The 18,579-nt window shown below is 39.2% G+C and overlaps 1 protein-coding gene across 2 annotated transcripts in view; it reads right to left on the bottom strand.

The window, feature by feature from the left end:
• SYNDIG1 (synapse differentiation inducing 1) overlaps positions 1–9,940 on the bottom strand; it is a 353,167-nt gene extending 343,227 nt beyond the window's left edge. For both annotated transcript variants that reach the window (XM_063443700.1, XM_063443701.1), the window contains exon 1: positions 9,373–9,940. The gene's annotated coding sequence lies outside the window, so the exon portion shown is untranslated. The remainder of the gene's footprint in view (positions 1–9,372) is intronic.
• Positions 9,941–18,579: the final 8,639 nt, after the last annotated feature.

Raw genomic sequence — 18,579 nt, 5'->3', positions numbered from 1 at the left:
GCTGGATGGTAAAAACTGCTCTAGTACTACCTGAAAAGTAATTGGAATTAGAAAATAACTATTGTCCATGCCAAAAGAATTGAAAAGACAGGTTTTGCCTAGTATGGTCAAACTACTGCTTCTGTTTGCTGCATACCAATGTATATTGCACAGTCTACCACTCAAACACAAATAAAGAATGTTAAAAAAAAAAAGAAAAGAAAAGAACAGACAGGTTTTGAGTGAGGAAAAGAAGGCTTTAATCTTGGAAGAGGGATATACAGTGGTTCATAAGAAGAAGTTCAAGCAGCAGACATTGTGGACAACAAAGCTACCGACCAGCCAGGGCGGAAACAGGTCTCCATGGACTGGTATGGTTGCCAATTCATTGGAATGTTTCTCAACATCCATAGGATGATATCAAGTGACCTACAAAAAGAATGGCAAGTAGCAACTGGGTTAAATTACATGACGAGGACTGTTTGAAACAGGCTGAAATTGCGCAAAGCTAGAAAAAAAACCTTTATTAATGAGAAGCAAAGATGAGTCAGATTGAAGTTTTGAAAAGACCATAAGGGTTGAACTATAGAGGACTGGAGGTATATTTATTGAGTCCAGTTTTCAGCTGTGTCCAACACTTAGTCATGTAATGGTTAGATGGAGACATGGGGAAGCACACAAGCCACATGAAATTTGGTGGAGGATTTATAATAATCTAGGCATGCTGCTGGAATAGGCCATTCACTTTTGTGAAGGAGGGATGAATCAAGTCATGTACAAGGTTATATTACAAGAAAATATGACTGTCATGGCAAGCCTTAACACCATTGAAAACCTCCGGAATGTTATCAAAATGGAAAACGAATAGTCACATGCCATCAAACAAAGCCAAGCTGCTCGGATTTTGGCACCAAGAGCAGCATAAAGCCACCCAACAGCAATGTAACAGACTGGTGGAGAGCATGCCAAGGCGCATGAAAGTTCTAAAGAAAATCAGGGTTATTCTACAACACATCGATTTCTGAACTCTTAAGTTAAAACATTAGTATTGTGTTGTTTAAAAATTAGTATAAAGTTGTTTTCTTTTATTATTTGAGAGACATTATGTCATTAGTTCATAAAATAAAAAAAATAAAAAATTATTTTTTTTTACTCAAACACGTACATATAAACCAGAAAAAATATAAGTGCTGAGTCTACTATGAAATTAATGTTTGACAGAAAATGCTTCGGTCTTCCAATAGTAATGTAGGTGATATTTGCAATAAATGTGTTTCAATCATTTTTTTTTTTTTATCTCATAGTATATGTACTGTTATGTGTTACCACAGCAGGCTCTTAATTCACATAACACATTCAAGAGCACATATTATTTCAAAGTTAAAGCCAACATGAAATAGTAAACTTGACCACAGTATACATAGTACAAGATGTGATAAAACAACATGACTGCAATCATGCATACTTCTCCACTAAAACTAAATGTCTTTCATATGGGATTTTAAGGAAGCAAAATACCCAGTAATTAATAAGCAGATGTTTAAAGTTCAAATAAAAAAGGTTTTCATAGCATTGCATATATTTTTTTAATAGTATGACATGTAATTTTTCATAATGTATTTAACTAATTAGCATGTCCGGGAGTGTGAATGAATTGTGCTGTACTAAACTGCAACACAACTTTAATATTAATGTCTAAAGATTTTACTTGGTGAGCTATGGACTTAAAGGGTAACTATCACTTTCCAGTTTTGGTAAAAAAAAAAAAAAAATTATATTATGTTTACTTATCCAAATATTTAAAGGGACACTATATACACCCAGACCACTTCAGTCCATTGAAGTGGTTTGGGTACAGTGTCCCATGCCCTTTAACCATCCAAAGGTAATTACTGCTGTTTTTAATAAACTGCAATAATTACATTGCATGGTAAACTCTACCTCTAGTGTCTGCCACTAGAGGGACTTCCTGGTCATTAGGCAAGCTTGCTGTGCATAAGGACATCCAGCTTCATTAGACTAATGCATGCAGGGGGGGAGCAGAGGCGGAGCCTGTACCAGTGGTGCGGTACATCGGCGCTGGAATCAGGTAAGTGACAGAAGAGTTTTTTAACCCTATCTGCACCCTGGGAGGAAGGGGGCAGTGTCAGAGGGGGGGCATTATAGGGAGCTATACTGCCAGGAAAACAACTTTGATTTCCGGGCACTATAGTTTCCCTTCAGCAAATATGTATTTTGCGAGGTGGGAAATATACAATGAAACATAGACATCTATAACTTTTTATTCCACAACTGGGTGCTTCCATCTTGGCTCCTTTTAAATCATTGGTATAAGCTCCGTCCTTTGCAATTCTCAGTCAGCGTATAGAATGCATAAAGAGAAGAGGAGAAATTAAACAATGTTTTTATTTCTCCTTTGCAACATTTGTCGTAGCTTTGCCTTGTCTGAACCTGCTAAATCTTTACATATAAAATATAATATAAAATATGAAATACATATAAAAGAAAATTAGTTATTGCAAATGACAGGTTATTTTCGATTATTTATTTAATGGTGGAAATTCCAGGGAAGTGACCGTTCTCCTTTAAATGGTTTCAATAGGTAAAATAGTCAACGTATTTTTAGGACCTCTGATTTATTTTCTAAAGCTATAAATGGCATTGCAGTTGGGATTTCAGAGGTTGTAGTGATTGTAGTAACTGAAATCTCTAGGGGTGCACCGGCTGTACACATACTGTGACCCATCTGCCTGGTGGTCTAATATAGAGAAGCAGTTAAACTTCTCTCCCCTGCTACTTCACCATCTGTGTGACAACAGCAAATGCAAAAGGCCAATATATATATATATCACCATCTATGGTTTCTCCAGTTACTGTAAGGTAGAACACTCTCATTTTTCACTTCCAGAATTGTTTGTACCCAAATTCACAAATAATCCAAAATGTTCAGTACCCAAATTAATCGATAACAAATTATTCCTGATTATTATTTACAATATCTGAAAGAATTACAGATGATTTTTTCCTGGAGTTAAAGAAAAACAAATGCCTTAGAAGAGGAGGGCGTAAGGATGCAGTGATTTTTTTAAATGAAAAAACAGTCTTGCATTTTACATTTTAATACATTGTCATGTTTACAAATGAAAATAGAGCATTACACCAAGGATCTGTAAACAAGGAAAAGTGGGATTTAGGTATTCTCCTTCTTTCAGAGATCTAACATAATGAAAGAAAATTAAAGAAGACAATGCTCGATGCAAAATTAATTACTCCAGACTTCATAAAAGAATGATGATGGTTTCATGGTGCAGCTATGATAAACAAAATAAAATAAAATATAAATGTTCTGAAAATAAACTTCAGGAACCTTGAATGATCATCTGAAACAATTTAGCTGTAAGCTGCCTGATACCACTGCATTGGACAGTAAAGGAAGCCCTAAGACCTGGCATGTAGAGTCATTGAAACTTTTATTCAATAAGTTGAACTTTGAACTGACCATAGTGATCATTGAGAATTCATAGTGAATTTAAAAATTTATATCAAATATCAATTTCAAATTTTAGACCAAAACTGAACTTGAAGCATGGTTCACTTGAAAAACCATTTTTATCATAAATAAACACAGTTACCATCTGGGGACTTTGAAGAATTTGCAAAGACCCCCGATGGTGACATCGCTGCTGGGTGACCTGGTGGGGTGGGGGGGCAGGCAAAGTTTTACCTAAAACCAAACAAGCAAACAATGGTGTGGTGTAATGAAGGTAAAAGTGCAATTAGAATATGGGTATACCAATATTTATACCTATTCACTCTTTCCCATCTGTTGTTCCAGAATTCACATATACATGTCAAATGTTAAGGTTCAATTTTTCAATTTCTTTAATTGCTTAAAATCACATGAAAGACATAAAAACATGACATAGTATAAAATCAACAACACCAATAAAATAGGAAAAAGTATTGCACTCACAAATGTGGTACCACTAAAAGTGGTCAGTTGAGCATATCACAGGGTCTGAAAGCCCTGTAATCTTTGGCAGGTATGTCTTTGTAGATGGATTCAGTTTTCAGCCCACCCTCCTGTGCTGGGTCGGGATCCCTTCAAGTGGGGGAGTGGAAATAGAATCCAAACTTAGGAAACACCAAACTAGAGAAATAAGATTGGATTGCTCCTCTGTGCCGGTTTCGTCACTGGACTTCCTCAAGGCTAAGCTTATCCCCAAAAATTACAAAATTCTGCTTTTATAGCCCACCAATCAGGGCTAATCCGTCTCTGTGTGTGTAACATGTGTTTCCTGTCGACATGATGCAAACCCCTACCAAATAGATGGCCACCGGGATCCTGTTTGGCAACAGAATATAACCTGTTGCCTCTACTAACGTCAGCGATCAAATCGTGAAATGTAGGTAAACATTCCTCTCCCTGATGATCATCTCAGTGGGACTACGAGTTGACAATTCTTCAGGAACCCCTACATGTGGGGAAATGAGAGCGGAACCCAAAAGATGGCCGCCAAGATTCACACTGGCGACAAGTTCACTGTGCATGTGTGTGAACTTAGCCGACAAAAGTCTTGCTGAGACCAATAGCGATCCTCATTTTGGCGGGTTCCATAATACCTCAAGTCAACATCGATATATAGAACTGGTATATATACACACTAGTACCTGAAGCTATCCCACGTGGGAGTCACCATCTTCTTCTAGGAGATCCTCTTCAGCCCCTGGCGCTTCAGTTCCAGGATCCGTCATCACTGGTGTACTCTTGTGCATGCATTGAGGTCTAGACCACGGGCACCTCCATGGATAAATTCAACTCATTGATGACAGCTGGGAGGTATTGAAACTTCTAGACGGCGGTAGCTCTGCCCAGTGTCTAGAAGTGTCAGGTGTAAGAGAAATACTTTGACAAAGTTGTCTCGCCGTTGCCTTAGTAGTCTCTTGACTGGGTTGGAATTTCAACAGAATTCCAACACAGTCAATATGAGTATTTCACAATGATTCCATCTTGTAATACTAATGTTTCAGTGGTGGGTGAAAAAAATTGATACTCACTTTAAATTCCCTTTGAATTCTCAACAATTCTTCAGTGAATAGCCCTGTGTGTCAAAACTTGTCAAAGAATCATGTGTGGTTTGTTTTGAATACTGCCATGTCCACATCTCTTTGTGATTATCTAACCGTGACGTTGTGGTTTTTTGTGTTGGGTTCTCCTGATGAGTGTCCCCCATGAGACTGAACCCGGCATCTTTATATAGAAATGCATATACTCCAATGGTTTTGTTTTCCATTGTACTGAAGACAAAAAAATTATCCTTTTCAAGTGTCATATAATGAAGTAGGAAGAATAAATTAATAATAATAAAACCCTTCCAATTATTAGGTACTGTGCCAATCATGCCTGCATGTTTTTTTCTGCCTACAAATGGTGTCATCATCTCCATAATATCATAGCATTTAAGTGAATTCATTTTTCATCTAGTACAAAAGACAAAAGTAATGTTTCTCCTCACTCACGCAAAATACATTTTAACCCTCTGCAAGCATCACTCCTGCCCCAAGGTTTAGGTTTAACCAAGTTGAGTGTCAGTGTAGAGATCATCAATAAAGTACAGCCTGTGGTCCTTTAGATCTCGTGTTAAGATTTAATGCTTTTAGTGCCACAAGTACCCTACTGCATACTACACTCATCCCATTAGCATTTGAATGATTGAATCAGAATTATATTAATGATATCTACAAACTGATCTAATGAAGACTTCATTTCCCTGGGACACTCTTTCAGTATGAATAACGTTATAGATAAAGATATCAGTATAAGAATGATTTACGGTAGATTTTCTGTAATGTCATCAGAGCTAAGTACAGGTCTCAGGGGTGAGTGCAGGTCTCGTATCCCTTTTGTTAGAACACTTAATATGCAAAGAAGACGCTTAATTCTTTTTTCATGATTTCCCTTCGGACAACGACTGTAACACAACTGGGCAATACTGGATTCCAAAACAAAGATATATTATGCACATATATTATGCACACCACCAACTTTAAGCCGTGTGTGGCTTTTCAAAAAAATGTTTTATTTATTTATAAGTCAAAGCCAGTCTAAAGCATATAAACCAGCAACAATATCTTACAAACATTCAGATAACAAAAAGTAAAACAAGATTTAATAGTCAGGAAGCAACCAGTGTGGTGAAGTGCTTGCTCATGGAAGTGGGATTTAAATGGATGCTTCTTAGTACCAGGGCCGTCTTTAGCGCGGGGCAAACGGGGCAGCTGCCCCGGGCCCAGTTGCTCCTGGGGGGCCCCAGAGCAGCTGCTCCGTGGGCCCCGCGATTTGCGCAGCCCCCCTTGGACCCGGCAGTGCGGCTGCACAGAGCCGCACAATCCCGCATGCTAAAGAGGGCCCCCGGGTGGCCCATGCACAAAGGGCCACCCGGTGGGCATGTGCCAGCAGGGGCCCAGTCGGGCGCTGTTACGCTTAAACAGCGCGACCGGGCCCCTTCCTGTTCGGCAGCCGGCTGGGAGGAAGTGCCGCGCGTCACTTCCTCCCACCGGAGATTAGAGCCGCACAGGAGGAGAAAGGCAGGGAGGAGGGGAGTTTCAGAGTGGAACTCCCAACTGCCTCAGCCTGCCACTGGACTCCAGGGAAACCACCCTCCAGAAAAGGTAAGGGTGGTTGGAGGGTGGCTAAATGTATGTTAGTATGTTTGTGTGTGTATGTCTGTGTGTGTGTGTCAGTATTTCTGTCTGTGTGTGTGTCAGTATGTCTGTCTGTGTTTCAGTGTGTCTGTGTGTGTATATCAGTATGCCTGTGTGTGTCAGCATGTCTGTGTGTGTGTCAATACTTCTGTCAGTGTGTGTGTGTCAGTATTTCTGTGTGTGTCAGTATTTCTGTGTGTGTCAATACTTCTGTCAGTGTGTGTGTCAGTATTTCTGTGTGTGTCAGTATGTCTGTCTGTGTGTGTGTCAGTACATCTGTCTGTGTGTGTGTCAGTACGTCTGTCTGTGTTTCCGTGTGTCTGTGTGTATATCAGTATGCCTGTGTGTGTCAGCATGTCTGTGTGTGTGTCAATACTTCTGTCAGTGTGTGTGTGTCAGTATTTTTGTCAGTGTATGTGTCTGTGTGTGTGTCAGTACATCTGTCAGTGTATGTGTCTGTGTGTGTGTATGTCTGTGTGTCAGTATGTCTGTGTGTATGTCAGTATGCCTGTGTGTGTCAGCATGTCTGTGTGTGTGTCAATACGTCTGTCAGTGTATGTGTCTGTATGTGTGTCATTATATCTGTCAGTGTATGTGTCTGTGTGTGTATGTATGTGCGTCTGTGTGTGTGTCAGTATGTCTGAATGTGTGTCAATATGTCTGCCAGTATATATTTGTGTGTCAGTGTATGTGTGTGTCAGTATGTATCTGTGAATGTTTTAATATGTCTGTCTGTGTGTGTATGTGTCAATATGTCAGTGTGATTGGGGGTTGGGCATAATTGGGGGGTTGGTGGATTGAGAGGGTCGCAGGGCCGAGGGGGTCCAACAAAATTCTTTGCCCAGGGTCCTATTCATATTATAGACGGCCCTGCTTAGTACAACGCAAATCTCTAAACAGGTTAAAAATATTTAAGTGTTGGACAATTCTGAGAACCTTGTAGAAGACAACTACCGGTATTTGTTTTCATGTGCATGACCCCTTCTTGACAGGTGGTTAAGCAAACTTCATTATATTATGACCCACGTGGTATGTGTTTGGTCAATAATGGGTTAGATAGTTAAATAATATAAATTAGAGATGAAAGGCAGATTAACCCCTTAAGGACACATGATGGACATTTTCCGTCATGCTGGCCTTTTGCTTCTGAAGCTGTGTCCTTAGGGGGCTAGGAGATTTAAAGTGCTATGATTGTTCAATTCATCAAAGAATTAGTAATATGACATTTAAAAATGGTTAACAATAAACTGTGCATTATAGCCATAATTTGTTACCAAGTTCTTAAAAAATCATTTATGCATATATTAATTGTTTAAATGGAAAAGCTACATAATACATAGGCTCTACAGCACAGACGATGAAGACAGTTATTACGCAGAGTATTAGCTGTAAATGAAAAGGCACTAACACTGGGATGCCAATAGTTCTTCACTTTCATATCTATATTTAGTTCATAGATAAGTAGTGTGTTAAACAACATCATGCAGTCACTATCATCAAACAACTGTGTACACGAACTTCATTAACCAACATTACATCTTACACTCCACTAAATGATATTCTACCTGCTGTGTTGAAAAAGAATTCCAGAAGATAATCGCTTAGACTTGGAAGACGCACCTGACTACTAAGCAGTTTAATGTGTACAATAGAATAGGAATGCAATTCAAAAAGCAGAGGTCAGGAATTGTATTCAGTAGTCATTATGTTGTTTGGCTCATTCACTGCAGTTCTGCAGTAAATGACTTTACAGTGAGTGCCATTCAATTGCATTACAGTACATATACTTGAATGTTACAACAGAATATTTAAATATAAATATATAGGAATTCTTCATTTCATAAAAAGTAAAATGCTGAGTTTCTATTCTACAAAATAAAGGTACTGCAAACATGTGTCCACTATTTTACCCCTTGCAGTAACTCAGCTTATCGGTGCCTATCTATCTGTGATGTATTGATTATGTATCACTTTGATTTATAACATTTTTTTTTATTTGTGAATGTTTTATAAGTTCTGCAAATTTTACAAAATACATGTAAAATGCATAAATTAAAATGATGATATGCTTTGCTCATAGAAAAAGTGTTCTATCTAAAACTAAAATCTTCTAATTAGCCAGCACAGGTTTACATGTTGTATGCGATTTGATAAAATGGAAGTATTATAGAAAGAAACAATTAAGATCACGTATTAAATCCATTTGCAGTAGTGTTGTTTACAAACTGCAGCACCTCATCCAGGAACCCTGCCAGTCACCGTAAGGGGTTCAAATGGACTACTAGTCTAGATATGGGAGTCAAACTGTTAATAGCATTCCCCTGCACAGTAGTCCAGTTCAGTAGCCTCATCGCCAGATGTGATGTGCATATCAACCAAACAGCAGGTCTCTACTGCATTAACATCTGGATGGAGTGCCCACCAGCTCGCTGCGAGACCCAAAGCTCCCACTCTAAGAGAGTGCCTAACTCCATCACCTGTGACATATCCCCCAACACTAAAGCCATATGGTAATGTCATTATAATGAGCATGCAAATTAGCTAAGCATTAACCCACTCCTAGCCACACAGGCATTGGCAGTGCATCAAAGTGGGGGGCTAAAGGACACCTGGGGATTTGGGTTACTTTTGGGCTTAGTATAGTTAGAGGACATCCATATTGATGGTGAAGATAAAAGATCTTCTTACCTTTAAGGTGAATCCCCTGGCAGTGGAGACACAGTATGTGATTTCTGCTAATTAGAAGGTAGCTGCTCTGTACGTTCCATGGAAAGAATGTTGCTGGAATCCGGTCGCCGACTGATTGGCAGAAACAGGTCGAGATATTATTGTGATCCCCTTACAGCAGTGATCAGCAGCACTCAGCCCAGAGCAGCCAACTGGTGAATATAATAAGAACCTGAGCAGGGAGGGGGTACACTGATACAATGTAGCAGCAAGGCTTCATACAAGAATAGGAATCACCAGGCTGGGAGAGCTTTGCAGATCCTTCACTTCAAACTGCAGTGAGATGATGGGATAGGGGGGACAGGCTGGGGGTGACAGATATCCTGCATGGCAGGATGGGGCCAACTTTTCCACTGCAGCCTGCACTGGGCTGCGAGTGAATTTTGCTGCCTTTAACGTAGCTCAGCAGAGAGAAGAGGGAGGGAGAGATGGATACTATAAAAGAGAGAAGGAGAGGCTGCATGAGATGTGAAGGTGGGAGATAAGGGCAGTCACTGCTCTGCTGACAGTAATTCACAGCCCTGCACAGAAGAGGTAGACTAGAGAGATGGAGAGGGAAGGCGGATTCTCCATGGTCTTAAAGGGAGCCAGCTCTAAAAATGATCTCATGTATATGCCCCCCTTAGCTCTCTTATCTGACACAGAGGAAGAGGATGGTAGAGATTTCTGCATTGGACACAGTATTACCTGTCACAGTAGTGAGTGTTTTATGCCACTGCATTATGTATAATCTGAGTGAGCTGTCCCCAGCCCTGCTTCACTGTGATATTAATAAAACTGCCACAGCAGCAAGATATATTCTTCAGTCACTGCACGTTCCACCTTTAGACCAGGCAAGTGCTGCCCTCCAAATAAATTCATCAGAGCAGAAGGCATCAGGCTCATATTCATTCACACTGTATTCTGTAGAGCAGAGCACATTCATGTGGATCCAGCGTTCACCGCTGCACGCTGAAGGTCTTGGATGCATGAAGATGACCTGATCTGATGATGTTTTGTGTCTGTGCTAGGTTCATTATTTATGACTGTGATAATTATTATCTCCTGGCATGTTAGTAAATGAGAATGGAGGTCTGGCGGAGTTATAATGTGATGCGTGATAATCAACGTTCTGCGTTCTGTTTGTTTAATGTCAGGTGATGGGAAAATTCCTTTGCTTTTTTTTTTCTGCTTTGAAAATGCAAAAGTTCTTCTCTGTATGGAATCGATGCTAGCACACTGTAATGAATGTAGCCTGCTTTAAATGTCACTGCTTCTCGATAGGGTGTTGTGATAAAACTGCATCCATTAATATAGATACATTAAAATCTACACCTGATAATGGATAATAGGACTTATAGTCCACAGCATCTTAAAGGCAGATATCTCCTAATAAAGGAGTGCCCAAAGGGTAGATCCCCAGATATTTAAAGGACCACTATAGGCACCCAGACCACTTCAGCTTAATGAAGTGGTCTGGGTGCCAGGTCCATATATGATTAACCCTGCCTGCTGTAAACATAGCAGTTTCAGAGAAACTGCTATGTTTACCTATGGGTTAATCCAGCCTCTAGTGGCTGTCTCATTGACAGCCGCTAGAGGCGCTTCCGCGCTTCTCACTGTGATTTTCACAGTGAGAAGACGCCAGCGTCCATAGTAAAGCATTAAGAATGCTTTCCTATGAGACTGGCTGAATGCGCGCGCGGCTCTTGCCGCGCATGTGCATTCAGCCAGGGACGTCAGAAGAGGAAGTGGGAACCGAATTTGTTTTCCTGGCACTATAGTGGTCCTTTAAAACTGCAGCTCCCATGATGCTGCCCTTGTATAGCCATTCTAGATGCATGCAAAGCATCATGGGAGTTGTAGTTCTACAACATCTCAGGATCTACCTATTGGGCACCCCTGACCTAATGTAATGCTTCCTGAAATGTAAGACCCCAAAGCTCCTCTAACTCAAAACCCCGAAATCTCCCTAATGCTACTACAACCCTCCTAATCCTAAAATGTTACTTTTTATCTAGCACTAACTTTACTTGTGTTCTTAAGGTTTTCAGTGTTCTCCTTTTCAATGTTTTTGTTTAAATTTTTCATTAATGCTGCATTCCTACGCATTGTTCTATACAACAGCAGCAAACAAACATTCCTGTCCAACGGATAAATGGCTTTCAATAAAGATCTTCCTTATTGAAATGCAATCTCCATATGTAATAAAACAAAATGTACTGCATATATGACACAAACATGATATCATATGATATCAAAACATTAAATCATATGATGCAAAGCATTATTTAGCTGAAAAACAATGGTGATACATTTAAATGAGTGGCTATAGGGATTATGAAAGAAAAATTGCTCAAGGACCAAAGATGCAAAAATATATATTTTGAAACTATGTGTCAGTCCATCTCAAGCTATCATATAGTTATAAAGTTGGTTTCTTGACCATTATAACTTGTTTTATTTATTTTTACCACTATGTGTTGTTATTGCAAATCCAACAGTTTTTTTTTTATTTATTTTTAAATATTCAGACCCTTAAAGGACCACTATCGGCGCCCAGACCACTTCAGCTTAATGAAGTGGTCTGGGTGCCTGGTGCAGCTAAGACTAACCCTTTTTTCTATAAACATAGCAGGTTCAGAGAAACTGCTATGTGTACCTATGGGTTAATCCAGCCTCTAGTGGCTGTCTCATTGACAGCCGCTAGAGGGCTTCCGCGCTTCTCACTGTGATTTTCACAGTGAGAAGATGCCAGCGTCCATAGGAAAGCATTGAGAATGCTTTCCTATGGACTGGCTGAATGCGCGCGCGGCTCTTGCAGCGCATGCGCATTCAGCCGGTGACGGAAGAAGAGGGAGGAGAGGAGGAGGAGAACTCCCCACCCAGGGCTGGAGAAAGATGTAAGTTTTACCCTTTCCACCCCCTAGAGCCCGGCGGGAGGGGGACCCTGAAGATGGAGGCACCCTCAGGGCACTATAGTGCCAGGAAAACGAGTATGTTTTCCTGGCACTATAGTGGTCCTTTAACTCAGTACTTAGTTGAAGCACCTATTCCTGTGATGACAACCTCAAGTATTTTGGGGTATAATGCATGTTTTGTCCACCTGTATTTGGGTAGTTCCTGTCATTCCTGCAGATCCTCACAAGCTCTGTCAGGTTGAAAGAACAGCCATTTCCAGGTCTCTTCAGAGATATTATATTGTGTCCAGATCTGGGCTCTGGCTGTGCCACTCAAGGACATTCACAGTGGTCTCTAAGTCAGTCTTGTGTAGTGTGGTTGTGTGCCTAGGGCCATTGTCGTCTTGTAAGGCAAATGTTAAGTCTAATCTGAGATTCCTGAGCATACTAAGTTTTTTTGTAATTGTCCTAGTTATAATTAAATACCCACTCTCATAATATTGTAAAGCGCTGCGGAATCTGCTGGCGCTATATAAATGGCATTACTACTACTACTACTAATAATAATAATAATACTGTACTAGGTTTTCATTAAAGGAACACTATAGGGTCATGAACACTATAGAGTCAGGAACACAAACATGTATTCCTGACCCTATAGGGTTAAAAACACTATTTGCCCCCACCTTCACACCTCCAGTTTTCCCCTTTATCCCCTAAACATAGTAAATTTTTCCAGTCTGCTACTGCTGGCTCTGCTCCTAATCTGCCTGCTTGGCAGACATCAACAGAAGGGATTATCACAGAAAATTACAATGCTTTCACATAGGGAAGCATTAGATTGGTGGAGAGTTTCAATTCTGATGCTTTCAGACAATTGGGTGGACCAGGGAGGTGGAGCCAAATGCCACCCTGGCCAATCAGCATCTCCTTAGAGATATGCATTGAATCAATGCATCTCTGTGAGGAAAGGTCAGTATCTCCATGCAAGGGGTGGAGACATTGAATGTCAGTGCTGCTCACTGTGCAGAACTGCCCCAGGGTGCACCTCTATCAGTCATCTGCAGAGTGGTCAGTGGAGGTGTGTCTAGGCTTTAATGTAAACACTGCCTTTTTTTCTGAAAGACAGTGTTTACTGCAAAACGCCTGAAGAGAATGATTCTACTCACCAGAACAAATGCAATGAGTTGTAGTTGTTCTGGTAACTATAGTGTCCCTTTAAAGATATCTCTGCATTTTGTTGCATTCAGCTTTCCCTCAACCCAGACCAATCTCCCTGCAATGACCACCATGGTTTGGTGCACAGGTGACGTGTGGTGTCTGTGTCCTCCAGACACTTTGAATTGAGGACAAGGAGCTTAATCTTCATTTAATCAGACTAGAGAATCTAGTTTCTCACAGTATGAGAGTCCTTTAGGTTCTTTCTACAAATTTCAAGCAAGCTTTAGGAAGAGTCCTACTTGTTCCAAATTTCTTCTATTTAAGAATTATGGAGGCCATTGTGCTCTCGGAAACCCAGTGCAGCTGTGAGACCTTATACAGGCTGGTTTGTGCCTTTGCAAATCATGTCCAATCAATTGAATTTGTTATAGATGGAATCCAATCAATTACTACAGCACATTGAGAGCCAGAAGCTCGTGCTTAGGAGCTTCCATTAGCATTCTTGCGTGTAGTCCTGCAATGCAAGGTCAGCTTATTGACTGAGAGTGTCAGCTGATCACCCTCAGCTAAACCCTGCACCACCAAATTGACACTACATACACTTGAGTGGTTATGGTGCTTGGAATGTTTCTATAAATATGTCAACCTATAAGTGCTCTCCACATTTAAATTAACTGTAGAATCAGTACAGTAACATGCACACTGAATTGAAATCAGTGAAAAGCAATCAGTGTAGAATGAGCAGGTACACACTGCATTGTGTATACACCAGTACTTTTCACTGATTTTAGTTTATATTACACACACAAATCCCATGGTATTCTTCCTGATTTCAGCATTCTGTTTTCTGTTGGGATCTAGAATTTGCTACAGCCTTATTCTTCAATCTTTTCTAGCAGTTTTTTGTTAGTTTTTTTTAATCAAATACAATATGGATGATGCGTATCAATCCAGGATAGTTATCTACCTTCACATGAAAGGAACTTTGTAATCAAGATATAACTTGGAACTCATATTTTAATACCAGTATGACGCACATCACCATTTTTGGATATGTTGCCAGCTTTGATGCATTTGGGTTGCCGCCATGATGGATTTTATCATCTAGATTAAAATAATGTTTATTTTGAAATAAAGAAAAAAAAAATCTCTTCCCAGCTGGTATGAAATGCTGTACATATTTGGGCAATGTCTTCTTACCTGTTTATTGATGTGAGTTAGAGATAGGATAATTGTGATTAGAGCAAATTCTTTTAGTTCCCTTAGAAGCTTGGCTGGAGGCTTTGCGTCATGATTACCCCATGGCTTCCAGCCTACTGTCTGTGCAGCATTAAACAAATTCCTATGATGTCCAGTAGAAGAACGCAAACCAGAAAACAATGCAGGTAAATCTGAGACAGAGTAAATGGTCAATTTCCAAGCCTAACGAGCCACACTGGCAATATATACTTCATTGCTTTAAATGAAATATGTGTCTCTGTTCCACTGACTTGGCTTATTCTTGTATATGAGGTCAATGGGAGAGACTTTGTTTTTTTGCTTGCAAGGACAGCTTTAATTGCTAATAATTTGAATTAAAAGAATTAGTTATGGCCAGTAATTAGTAAAAAGTGACCTCTACAAGCACCAAACAATAATTAACAAAATACAATGAGATGAAGCTAATGAACATTAATTGATATGCAAATGACTAAAAATGACTAAAAGGATTACTCCATATATCAAGGCCACTTCACTGATATGAAGTAGTCATGGTGCTTAGAATCTATATGTGCAGCGTATCACTATGAAAGTTCCTCTCCAGCAAGTGAGTGATGTCATCAGAGCAAAAAGTGGCTGTCGGGAAAACTTAGATCAAAGCTTTTTTTTTTTTTTTTTGGTGCGCAGCAAGGACGGGAAAGGGTCAGTAAGGGTTGTACCATCCAAAAACAGTTTTTGATTAAAATACTGCTTGTTGATGGTTGGAGTAATCCTTTAACAACAAAAAATAATAAAATATATATTTCATGACATCATTTATATCTATAAAATGTAAACACTATAGTATAACCTTGCACTACTGTTAAAAAGTAAAACAAATTAGGTATTCACAAAATACAGCCAAGTGATTGTCAAGTGATTGTTTGAGTCTTGCCATCCAGGTTAGGTAGGTCCAGACCCTAAGTATTCAGGCCAATACATTTAACATTAAAAAAATAAAACAACAACTAGAGCTGGGAATTTAAATTTACCGACATAACATCGGGTTAATGGATAACTTGGATTTGATGAGTTGAGAGTTGATATGAACATTGTGGTTTACAAAATCCAGAGGGTTTTTCTTTATTTCATCTATTTTGATCTCCACGTTTCCACCATTTATATGATTTTCATTTTATATGTGGACTTGGCAAACTTAACTTGCAAGCACTTCTGTTCATTTTCTGATTAAACGTAGGTATTATCATCTTCGTAATGCCTTTATTATTACAGCGATTTCTCCACATAATCAGCAAAGTAATTTTGAGTCTGAATTTGTGGACTAAACAAAGCGTGAAATGCAAATGTTCCTTCATCATTAGAGATTCTCCAGAGTATTGTGAAAGTAAAATGCTGGTGGTACCTGCAATGTATTCTGAGACATCACAGTAACTCTTTTTGGTACAACATACCATATATCGAGCAATTGCTAGTGAAAGTTAAAGAATGTCTCTCAGCATTTAGAATTTTGCTACAAAATAGCACCTAATTTACCATGATTAATATGGTGCAAGATGCAAAAATCATGAAAAAGGAACTTGAAAAATATGAATTTACATTTATTGTATTTTTTGGTTATCTTTCAGGTATTTGTTCAATAAGTAGCAAGTTGTGTGAGTTGACAACTGTCTTGCTTACTCAAGGACAAAAAAGTAAAACTAAAAAATATTTATTGTCAAAACATTAAAGTTTTTCCCCTAGTCTGTTATTTTAAATTTCAATTATTCCTATAGACAATATTTGTAATATAATACTGTAAACAATTGGCTAATGAAATTATTTAGAATTATAACCTGTGGTATAACTAGCATCGGTGCAATCGCCCCAGGAAACACAGGTTTAATGGGCCATCAGGGGATCCTTACACTAAGGGCCATCTGATGGGCATGTCTAATAGGGGCCCATACAGGCTCTTTGACACCAATAGGAAAATTAAAATGTGTGAATTAATACACACTGGGATCTTGAAACTCCAAGGTGTAATTAGAAAGAGCCAACTTGCTAGAGCTGGATTAAGGTTGCGCATAGTCCAAGAAAACACTCAGCCACACACACAACAGTACAGAGTCCATGGTTCTAGGAGGGGGTCCTAGAGCCATGGACTCTGTACTGTTGTGTGTGTGGCTGAGTGTTGTATATGTGTGGGAGAGACTGAGGTTATGTGTGTTTGAGAGAGTGTTGTGGAGGAGAGTTGCATGTGGGGTCGAAGCTGAGTGTTCCTGTGTGTGCTGGTCAAGTGTCTGAAGGGGGATAACCGTACAGGAATGGGGAATTGGGCATCAAGTGGCCCTTTTAGCTCTTTAGGGAAGACTTACTATTTCTTTGCCCTATGTAGATCAAGGTTAACTTCTCCAGTATAACACTTCTGCAATTGTAACTATGGCCCATAGTGTAGTAAATGAAATAAATATAATTTTTTTTAAAGTAATTTCATTGAGGTTCATACATAGCTAATATAATATGTTTGATGATAATGATATTTGTCCCATACAAGGAAGTAGTAGAAAGTTAAGATAAAACCAAGTATGGAAAACAATACAATAACAATATAAAACATTCAAGATTAAAATATAATATATGATGTTAGAAAGCATACTTGACTTGCTAACCTTATGTACTAGAATGCCTACCATATAAGATGGCCGTTTTATAGCTTGTTAGCCTCGCTGCAGATGCCTACAAAATGTTCAATGTTAGATAGGTAGTGCGACCTGTTGCAATATAATGTCACTTCCTTATTAATCTTCTGACTGCACGCTAACATCTGAGCAAACCACCAGCTAGATCCTAGATAATCTGATACTTATTCCACAGTAAAGCGCAGTAGCAGTTTTAAGTTTGTATATGTTTCATATATGCAGTGACGTAACCACTGATTGTTAGCTACTTAAAAATTTGAAATGTGCCTGAATAGCAATTTTTAAATGTTGCAACCTGTATTGCATATCAAAGTTATTTTTACCTTGACACCGCTTTTGTGGCGTACCAAGGCTGTTTTGTCACTCTTTGTGCACAACCAAAATAAAGAATTTAAAAAGAAAAAAGAAAGCATACTTGGAATAGAATCATGAATCTGGGAACACCATTTAGGAGTAGGAGAGAATTACATTTTTATGATAGAAAAGGTTCAGCCAATGATTTTTCTTTTCCCCCAACATCAATAAATTATAAAAGCAACTCTACTGACAGGGATTGTGAAGGTTAAAACCAGTTGAGTATTGCCTCTTCAGATGTCACAGTAAGGAAAGCAACGCTAATTCATGAATGTGATTATCTCAATGCAGTATCACTTATGTGTTGTGCACTCAAGAAATCTACCAAACACATAAACAACAAATGTATTAATAATAAATGTAGTTATCTGACATACATTAGCAGAGAGTTAACTGTTGGTATTGATACATACAATAAACTCACAGTAGCTGTTAATTATTATTCATAAAGCGAAAACAAATTCTTCAGAGCTGTACAATAGGTGGACTAAAAGACATGTATTTGCAACAAAACAAATGGACGCACACTGTTGAGGGCCCTGCTGAAACGAGGTTACATTCTAAATGGAGTGGGGCACAAGAAGTATTTCATGTATGGGAAAAAGTAGGTCACTAGAATAGTTTACATTGAAGGGTTAGTTTATTGGATGGCAAAGTTGCAGGGCGGGTTACCAAGGGTGGGTGCAGGGAGGGAAAGCTATTAACAGTTTAATTAATATGCTAGTACCTTGGCCCCATCCTGCGTTAGATAGAGGCAGATTAAAGGACCACTCTAGGCACCCAGACCACTTCAGCTTAATGAAGTGGTATGGGTGCCAGGTCCAGCTAGGGTTAACTAATTTTTTTATAAACATAGCAGTTTCAGAGAAACTGCTATGTTTATCAATTAGTTAAGC

The sequence above is a fragment of the Pelobates fuscus genome, chromosome 2 (genome assembly GCF_036172605.1).
Source record: "Pelobates fuscus isolate aPelFus1 chromosome 2, aPelFus1.pri, whole genome shotgun sequence".
In the NCBI taxonomy this organism is placed as follows: Eukaryota; Metazoa; Chordata; class Amphibia; order Anura; family Pelobatidae; genus Pelobates; species Pelobates fuscus.
Note: the sequence above shows the minus strand (reverse complement) of the source record. Positions and strands in the feature narration are given on the sequence as shown.